We start from the raw sequence: 10,002 nt of genomic DNA on the forward strand, positions 1-10,002 counted from the left end.
GGGAGGGAGAGAGAGGGAGAAAGAGGGAGGGGGAGAGGGAGTGAAGGAGAGAAGGGGAGAGGGAGAATGGGGGAGAGAGAGAATGGGGGAGAGAGTGGGTGGGTGGTGAGGAAAGAGGGAGAGGGAGGGAAAGAGGGAAGGAGAGAGAGAGAAAGAGGGTGGTGGGAGAGGGAGGGAGGGAGAACGGGGAAGAGAGAACAGGAGAGAGGGAGTGAGAGAGAGAGGGAGGAGTGAGAGAAAGAGGGAGAGGGAGAGAGATAGGGAGAGGGAGGGAGGGAGAGGAAGTGTGGAGAGGAAAGAGTGAGAGACAGGGAGGGAGAGAGAGTGTGAAGAGGGAGAGGGAGGGAAGAAGAGAGGTGTCCCTCAGGTCTTCCCTCTGTTGGGAAAGCCTATACTCCTAGTCCTCAGTGTGGTCCTTTTGCTGAGCCTCCTTCTCGGCCAGATCCAATTTGATCTGAGCTCTTTTCCCAACTCTTTCTCATGCTGGCTACTTAGCTCCAGCAACTGCTCCCTGTTGGGGCCCTAAGGAGCCCGGGCGGGCAGGCCAGGAGTGCCTGGGAGGGGAGGGGCGCCCCTCTACATGAGTGACATTGAGTTGGCCACGCCCACCCAGTCACATGACCACATAGCCCCTGCCAACCCCCCCCCCCGCCTGCCAGTCATTAGGCAGATCCTATTAGTGGTCCGCGGGATTTAAAATTATGAATTTTGTGGCCCCTGAGGTCCAAAATGTTGGGGACCCCTGCCCTGTAGGAGACTGAGAGAACTAAGAGCAAGTGTAGGGTGTAGGAAGCAGTGACGATGATTGGCTAGTAAGTTTACTACTCGTTTTTTTTAAAAAAACAGGGCACGAGTTGTAAAATAATGTTGCTACACGTTGGGTTATGCTTTATGTTTTTTAAAGTAGCTTACCAAATGCTAGCATCTACCCGGCGTTTGTGTATTGTAATGTGTTGCTAAGATCTGGAGCTTTCAGATTGTCAAATATAATTATGTTGCCCTGTCCATTGAGCCTGTCAAGGCGAAATGTTAAACGCAAAAAGTACCCACTGTGTGCGCGAGCCTAAGAGCTGGGATGAAGCCAATAAGCAGGGAATTTTATTTATGCAATTGTGTTGCGCAAGGAACTGTTGTCAAAGTGAATTAATTTGCTATTGCGTTTTCAAAAAAATATTTTGCTTAGACATTTTTTTCTGTTTTTTTTTTTTATGACAGCTTCCAGGGTTTGCTAATGGAATTTTAATTCTAATTCACCGGCGCGTTAATACGTCTCCTTAAAATATAATTTTATATAGCCTACCGCAGACAAAAGGTTTTAGTTAGGTCTCTACTTTAAAAAAATAAAATAAAATCCCCTTGGTGAATGTTTCTGCAGGCGGGTGGTAGAAAGCATTCGGAGTGACTACCATCTAAGTGACATAAATACAATAATACACTAGCAGAGTTGGAAGGGAACTTGGAGGTCTTCTAGTCCAGCCCCCTGCCTAGGCAGGAAACCCTATACTGTAGATCAACGGAACAGCTTGCCTCCAGAAGTTGTGAATGCCCCAACACTGGAAGTTTTAAAGAAGATGTTGGATAGCCAAGTGGTGTAGGGTTCCTGCCTAAGAAGTGTGTTGGACTAGAAGACCTCCAAGGTCCTTTCCAACTCTGCTATTGTATTGTATTATATTGGATGTGGCCCGCGGGTCATAAAATGCCCAGGTCTGTCCTAGACCAAGTCAAGTACAAAAAAAAAGCTAAAGAATTTCTAGTAGCCTGGCACTGAGACAACGCAGCCATCAACAGGCATGTAGAGATAAGCAACATCTGCATACCATTCAAAAGAGAGAATCGAAAAGGTAAAAAGGAAACAAGAAGATGAAAATACCTCCTTGCCAGCAATCAATATCCAGATAAGCAGAGTGCTCATAAAATTGGGCACAGCTCATTTAACCACTGCCTTGCTTAGCAACCGAGATTTGGGCTCAATTGTGGTTGTAAGACGAGGACTATCTGTCCTTGAAATATCATCTGAAAGCTCATATCTGCTATTCTCCAGCTGCTGCATTTTTTTTTATAGCCTCCTCTCAACCTCTTAACAAGCGGATATATGTTTTGCCAGGCAATTGTGAAAAGAAGAATGAAGAGCCGAGAGATGAGATATGAGATGCTGAAAGAAATATGGGTAGGGATTGCTTGCTTCCTCTAAATGAATTTATATTTGTAAATGAATTGCATCTGGAGTTCCTTCCCGGCTAAAAGAAACTGGAGGGTGACCTGCCTGAACAATTTATGGATTTTGTTTAAGAGATCTTGGAGAAAATGATAGAAGTAAAGCAGAGGTATCCAACCTTGGGAACTTTAAAACCTGTGGACTTCAATTCCCAGAAGTCCCCAGCCAGCCACTTTAAGACTCGTGGACTTCAACTCCCAGAATTCCCAGTCAGCATCGCTGGCTGAGGAATTGTGGGAGTTGAAATCCACGAGTCTTAAAGTAGCATGGCTGGCTGAGGAATTTTGGAAGTCCACAAGTTTTAAAGTAGCATGGCTGGCTGGGGAATTCTGGAAATTGAAGTCCACAAGTCTTAAAGTAGCATGGCTGGCTGAGGAATTCTGGGAGTCGAAGTCCACAAGTCTTAAAGTAACATGGCTGGCTGAGGAATTCTGGGAATTGAAGTCCACAAGTCTTAAAGTAGCATGGCTGGCTGAGGAATTCTGGGAGTTGAAGTCCACAAGTCTTGAAGTTGCATGGCTGGCTGAGGAATTCTGGAAATTGAAGTCTACGAGTCTTAAAGTAGCATCGCTGGTTGAAGAATTCTGGGAGTTGAAATCCATAAGTCTTAAAGTAGCATGGCTGGCTGGGGAATTCTGGGAGTTGAAGTCCACCAGCCTTAAAGATGCCAAAGCTGGAGACCTCCCGAATTAAAGTGCTTCCAAAACTGACTAAATTAACCTTGTTCCTGTGAGTGTTTAGCCTTTACATTCGATGACGGACAATGTTTTAATCATTGATGATTTTATCTGTATTTTTAACGGATGTCATGGAGGGATGGCATTCCTGCTCAAGGTCCTTTAGGATTGGAAGAGGCTCTAAACATTGCACAACAATCAATACGTCATTAAAAAATGCCTGTTGAAAAGAGGAGACCAAAAAGAAAGAAACGGAAGATGTAGGACAGTCATTTTCATTCTGCAAGATTACATTCTGGAAATCTTAGAAAGACGGATGATAAAGTCAGAGGTAGAACATAGAATATAAATCATAGGGCCGGAAGGCACCTCAGAGGTCTTCTAGTCCAACCCTCTGCTCATACCATTCTGTCCAGTCCAGAGATGGGTTCCTACCGGTTTGGACTGGTTCGGTTGATTAGGTAGTAACTTGGCCCGCCACACCCCTGAACCGGTTCTCTCGGTGGCGCTGTAGCTGCTGCCATCTTATTTTTTGCTTCTGTCCATGCGCAGAAGCATTTTTTAGTACTGTGCATGCGTGCGCAAAGCACATCCATGAGCGAACCGGTAGGGACGGCATCCTCTCCATGCCCCCAAACCGTTCCCGGGTTGCTGCGACATCTTTTTTTTTGGACATTTTTAATGTTATGCGCATGCGCAGAACTATTTACCTACCCCTGATCTGTTCCTGACTTCTTGCCAGGTAATTGCTGCTACAGCATGGCGTTTAGAAGATATCAGCCTGGCAGCTCTCCAAGCCTGATAAAGGTCTGTAGCAGTGGTGGGTTTCAAAAATTTTTGGAACCTACTCTGTGGGTGTGGCCTCCTTTGTGGGAGTGGCTTGCCGGCCATGTGACCTGGTGGGAGTGGCTTGCTGGCCATGTGTTTTCTTTCTTTCTTTCTTTCTTTCTTTCTTTCTTTCTTTCTTTCTTTCTTTCTTTCTTTCTTTCTTTCATGGCTTGCTGGCCATGTGTTCTCTCTCTCCCTCTCTCTCCCCCCTCTCTCTCTCTTTCCTTCCTTTTGTTTCTCTGTCCCTTTTTTCTTTTTTTCTTTCATCTCTCTCTCACTCTTTTTCTTTCTTTTTTCTTTATTTCTTTATTTATTTCTTCCTTTCTTTCTCTTTCTCTCTCTCTCTGTGTCAGTCTGTGTTTGTGTGTGTGTGTGTGTGTGTGTGTGTGTTGCAGTGGTGGGTTTCAAAAAATTTTGGAAACTCTTCTGTAGGTGTGGCCTGCTTTCTGGTGGAACCTCTTCTAACCGGTTCGGTAGATTTGACGAACCGGTTCTACCGAATAGGTGCGAACTGGTAGGAACCCACCTCTGGTCTGTAGTCTGATAAAGGTTGATAAAGGTCTGTAGTTGTGACTGTTTGCCAGGAATTTGCTGGAGAGGAATTCCCTTTAACCTAAATAAAAGAGTTTTTTTCAGGACGAGGAGTCGGCTTCATGATCTTGGGAAGCCTAAGTCAGAACATTTTATGCCAGGTGGACTTCGACTCCAGGAATTCCTGCTGGCTGGCTCAGGAATTCTGGGAATTGAAGCCCTCAAGTCCTAAAGGGACCATTGTTCCCCATCTCTGATCGAAGGAGATCCTGAAGCTGGGAACTGAGAGCGATAGAAGCAGCAGGCGATAAGCAGGGTATTAGGACCCCAATAAATGCGTGCCTTTCGTAGATTAAAATTTTGTGATTCCGTTTCTGTGGGAAAAAAAAATACCGGGATTTCTTCTCCAGTGACTTCAAACTGCTTAGAAAGGGTCTCCTGAAGAGCACCGTGGGATCACCCGTGTCCTTGTTCCATAATTTATCACTCCGGCAAAAAGATAAATTTCCTTTGATTTCCACCCATTTGCAACTGAAGGGTCAATTTGGATAGGAAAAGATTTGCTCCGTGCTCCTTGAAGAGACGCATCCGTTAATAAATTTGTCTTTGATATACTTTCCACTCACGTTCCGCCTCGTAAGAGTTTCGAGCATCTGGCAGAGGTGCGAATAATTTTTATATTCTGGATTTTTATAAGTGACAGACGTCTCACCTACATGCTGTGAGGGACATCTGAAAATTCAACATCCAAGCGGTCCCCCAAATACGGCCACCACTGGGACCAGAGTTTCCGTTGCTAAGTGAGGAGGTTGTTAACTGAGTCATGTCTGATTTTACAACCTTTTTTTGCCATGATCGTTAAGCGATTCATGCCGTTGTTAAGCGAATCCAGCTTTCCCCGTTGACTTGGCTTGTCAAAAGTCAGCTGAGAAGGTTGAAAATGGGGAACCTGGGACATTGCAATCGGCGTAAATATGAGGCCAGGCCTCAACTTACAACCGTTCGTTAGTAACCATTCAGAGTTACAACGGCATGGAAAAAAGCAACTTACGGCCGTTTTTCACACTTAACAACCACTGCAGCATCCCCACGGTCACGCAATCAAAATTTGGACGCTTGGCAACTGGTTCATATTTACAATGGTTGAAATGTCAAGCAACGTCGATGGGGAAGCCAGATTCGCTTAACAACCATGTTGTTAACGACGGCAGAGATTCACTTTACCACCGTGGCAAGAAAGGTCGTAAAATGAGGCAAAATCCACTTAAGCCGTTTATCAGTCAGCCAATGGAAATTTGGGGCTCAGTTGTCGTTGTAAGTCGAGGACTGCCTCTACCAGTTGATTTAGTAGTCGGTTCCGGATCCCGTCGCAGCCAGTATGCGGGCTGTGCACGACACTGCCCTGCGACACCCAGCCGCTCGATGGAGGTCGTGCAGGCGCCGCACACTGTGCGTGCGTGCGCAATTGGCCTGCTTGCATCAAAAACTGGTAAGGAATGCGGGCGGGTGGGTGGGACGGTACCAGTGGTGGGTTCTGGATCCTGTTCCAACTGGTACGGTGCAATGGGGCCAGGCGTCAATCACATGAACGCACGCAACATGCACGCGCAGTGCACGCATGCATACTTACCGTCTGTGTCGCTCCGCGATGCCTCTGCGACACTCCTGCTACTCGCTGGAGCGTCACCCAGGCACTGTATGCTCTGTGCACGGAAGCCCAGAAAGCTTCAAATACCGGTAAGGAGAGCAGGTGGGCGGGTGGGTTGTCCGGAGCACCATACCGGAATGGTATCTGGTGCTCCCGGCGGGCACCGGTACCCCTGTACCGGGGCATACCGGTTGTAACCCACCACTGGCCAGTACATTCCGGTATGGTGGTCGCTGCTCTCAGCTACCACCAGTATGCCCATACCGGGCCTAACCCTAACCCTAACCCAGAACCCACTGCTGAGTTGGTTGCCAAGAACCCGAATTTTGATCCTGAGACTGCGAGGAAGCAATGCTGGTTGTAAGCACAAGGACAAGTCGCAGGTCATTTTCTTTTCAGTGTGTTGTAACTCTGAACAGTCGCTAAAGTTGTAAATCGAGGACTAGCTGCAATACTCCTAATCCCAAAAGAAAAATAGTTATTTTTTCTAAAAACACAATAAATATGCACCCTTTATTGTGTTTTTAGAAAATTGAGATAACATAATGGGTTACCTTTCACAGTGCGGGGGAAAAACCAACCCTTCTCTTTAGATAAATATGGTATTTCAACTGCAAAGCACATATAACTCATATTTTTCTTTCCCCCATCTCTTCAGTGGCTTCTATATTTATGATACTTCAGAGCGAAAGGTCAGGGAAGAAAATGCACCCCACACGCTTAGAGAGAAAATGGAGTTTGTGTTTGCTATCCCAAAGCTGAACATCCTTATTTGGGATTAAATAGCATTATGTTCTATCTCAGAAATAATAATAGTAATAGTAATAATAATTAAAACAGCAACAAACTGGTGGGAACATCAGCCTGAAAAAGTCACCGAAAATCAGATGGTCAAGATCTTGTGGGATTTCTGTATACAAACGGACAAAATACTGGCGCATAATACACCAGACATCACACTAGTTGAGAAAAACAAGGCTACAATCATAGACATTGTAATACCAGGTGATAGCAGGGTCACCGAGAAGGAACATGAAAAAATCGCGAAATACCAGGATTTAAAAATTGAAATTCAATGACTATGGCACAAACCAGCAGTGGTAATTCCAGTGGTAATTGGCACACTGGGTGCTATTCCAAAAGCACTGGAATTACATTTAAAACAGTTAAAAATTGACAAAATCACCCTCAGTCAAATGCAAAAAGCCGCACTGCTTGGATCTGCACGCATATTACGAAAATACGTTACGACGTCCTAGGCCCCTGGGTGGGGCCCGACTAGTAACCAATGCCAAATCCGGCGAAACAACTGGCCGCTGTGATACAATTGTATAATAATAATAATAATAAGTTGATCACTTACTCAGCTGCTGTAAAAAAATTGCACAGACTGATTATAAATTGCGGCACAATTCAGTAGCACAAATGATCCATTGGAATTTGTGCAAAAATTATAATATTAAAACAGCAACAAACTGGTGGGAACATCAGCCTGAAAAAGTTGCCGAAAATCAGATGGTCAAGATCTTGTAGGATTTTCGCATACAAACGGACAAAATACTGGCGCATAATACACCAGACATCACACTGGTTGAGAAAAATAAGGTCACAATCATAGACATCGCAATACCAGGTGATAGCAGGGTCGACGAGAAGGAACATGAAAAAATCGCAAAATACCAGGACTTAAAAATCGAAATTCAACAATTATGACACAAACCAGCAGTGGTAGTTCCAGTGGTAATCGGCACACTGGGTGCTATTCCAAAAGCACTGGAATTACATTTAAAACAGTTAAAAATTGACAAAATCACCATCAGTCAAATGCAAAAAGCCGCACTGCTTGGATCTGCACGCATATTACGAAAATACGTTACGACGTCCTAGGCCCCTGGGTGGGGCCCGACTAGTAACCAATGCCAAATCCGGCGAAACAACTGGCCGCTGTGATACAATTGTATAATAATAATAATAATAATAATAATAATAATAATAATAATAAGTTGATCACTTACTCAGCTGCTGTAAAAAAATCGCGCAGACTGATTATAAATTGCGGCACAATTCAGTAGCACAAATGATCCATTGGAATTTGTGCAAAAATTATAATATTAAAACAGCAACAAACTGGTGGGAAACAACTGGCCGCTGTGATACAATTCTGTTGTTGTGATAATGATGATGAAGATGATGATGAGGATGATGATTGAGGTTGAGTGACTGTGAAAAAAGAAATCATGTGTTGTCCCAATTGTAATTGGAGCCCTTGGAGCAATACCTAAAGGGCTACCTCGCTATTTGGAAATTCTAAATTTACTTGACTTGAACATTCTGACTCTACAAAAACCCACCCTACTTGGAACAGCTTATATCCTCTGACGTTACCTTAACGGTTCCTAGGTCCTTGGTTAGGACTCGAGCTGTTGAGCTACCAACCAGCCCCAAAGGCTGTGAATCTCACCAAAGATTAACCACATAATAATGGAATTTATGTAGGGAGTTTGGCACTGTTTCTTGGTCTTCAATGGAGTCATTTGTGCTTGATGGATAGAACTCGTATAGTCTGGAATTAGCTTGGGGCGTAGGAAGGAGATACGCTGCTCCGATGGACCAAGGATGGATGTGAAAGTCCTCCAATTATTTGGAACTTCAGCCCCCCCTCCCCAGATTTCCATGCCAGCAGGGCCATTGTGGATTAGTAGTCCAGATATCCAGCAGTGAATAACAGAATATCCAGAGTAACAAACTTGGAAGGGACCTTGGAGGTCTTCTAGTCCAACCCCCTGCTCAGGCAGGATACCCTATACCTGTGATGCCGAACCTATGGCATGTGCATGGGCCAGAGGTGGGTTGCTGCTGGCATTACTGCCGGTTCGGCGTGCAAAAACCTTTGCTCCGCGCATGTGCGCATTTGCAACTAAAAAGGTCTGTACATGCGCAAAATGAAAAGGAAAAAAAAATCATTTCTGCATGGAAACTTGTTCTGTACATGCGGAGAACCGAAAATCAAGATGACGCCGTCGGAGGAGAATCGGTTTGGGGGTGTGGCAGGCCTGGGTCACTGCCGGTTCAAGCGACCCAGGCCACCAGGTTACTAACCGGTTTGGCTGAACCGGTCCAAACCATTGCAACCCACCTTTGGCATGGGTCTCCTGCTGGCCAGGTGATTTTACAGTCTCTGCCACGTATGCATGCACGGGGAGTCATGCGTGAATGTGCAGGGAGCAAGGGGAACACAGGGGGTACAATGCACCCCCCTGTCCTCTTTTTGGTTTCCAGAGGCTTCAGGGAAGCCTGCTAGGCCCAAAACTGTTGCATGTATGCATGATTTCAGCATGCATGGACAAAGACAAATGGCTATCCAACATCTTCTTAAAGACTTCCAGTGTTGGGGCATTCTCAACTTCTGGAGGCAAGGAGTTCCACTGGTTAATTGTCCTTGTTGTTAGGAAGTTTCTCTTTAATTCCAGGTTGCTTCCCTCCTTGATGAGTTTCCATGCATTGTTTCTTTTTTTTTTTGCTTTCTGGTTCTTTGGAAAATAGGTTGATCCCCTCTTCTATGGGGCAGCCCCTCAAATATTGGCACGCCAATATTTCCAAAGCACCAGAAACGTTTACGTGGAAAAAACAAACAAATAAACAAACAAGGAAGTCCATTTGCTTTTGAGGAAAGCAACTGGGGACAACCAGATGCACTGATTCTACTTCATTGTACATGATCACCATCTTAAAAGCACAATTCTCCCGCTCTTTCCTTGCCGCCCCATGAAACGAGGAAGGGTTCTCTTTTGAGCGTCTTCCCTCACCCGCCGTCCAGCTGCAGTCTGTGCTGCCTCTTATCTGTCCGTTCCCTTGGCAGCATCTCCCAAGGTCATTCCCACATAGCATTACATGATGAGATGTGGAGGGCTGATGAAACTCAAACTGCTTTCGTGTAACACAGACGTACTGGGTTCGTGTGAGGTCCCGGCCTCCAAATTATTTCCATAATACCTAGGCTTATCTGTTAAGTCTTCTCCACGCAATTCTTTAAAAGCGCAGGAGAATCCAAACGACAAAAAAATCAAATAGAGGCATCCAAAAGAGCCCAGCTTCACTGGATC

Source organism: Thamnophis elegans, chromosome 6 (genome assembly GCF_009769535.1).
Source record: "Thamnophis elegans isolate rThaEle1 chromosome 6, rThaEle1.pri, whole genome shotgun sequence".
Lineage (NCBI taxonomy): Eukaryota > Metazoa > Chordata > Lepidosauria > Squamata > Colubridae > Thamnophis > Thamnophis elegans.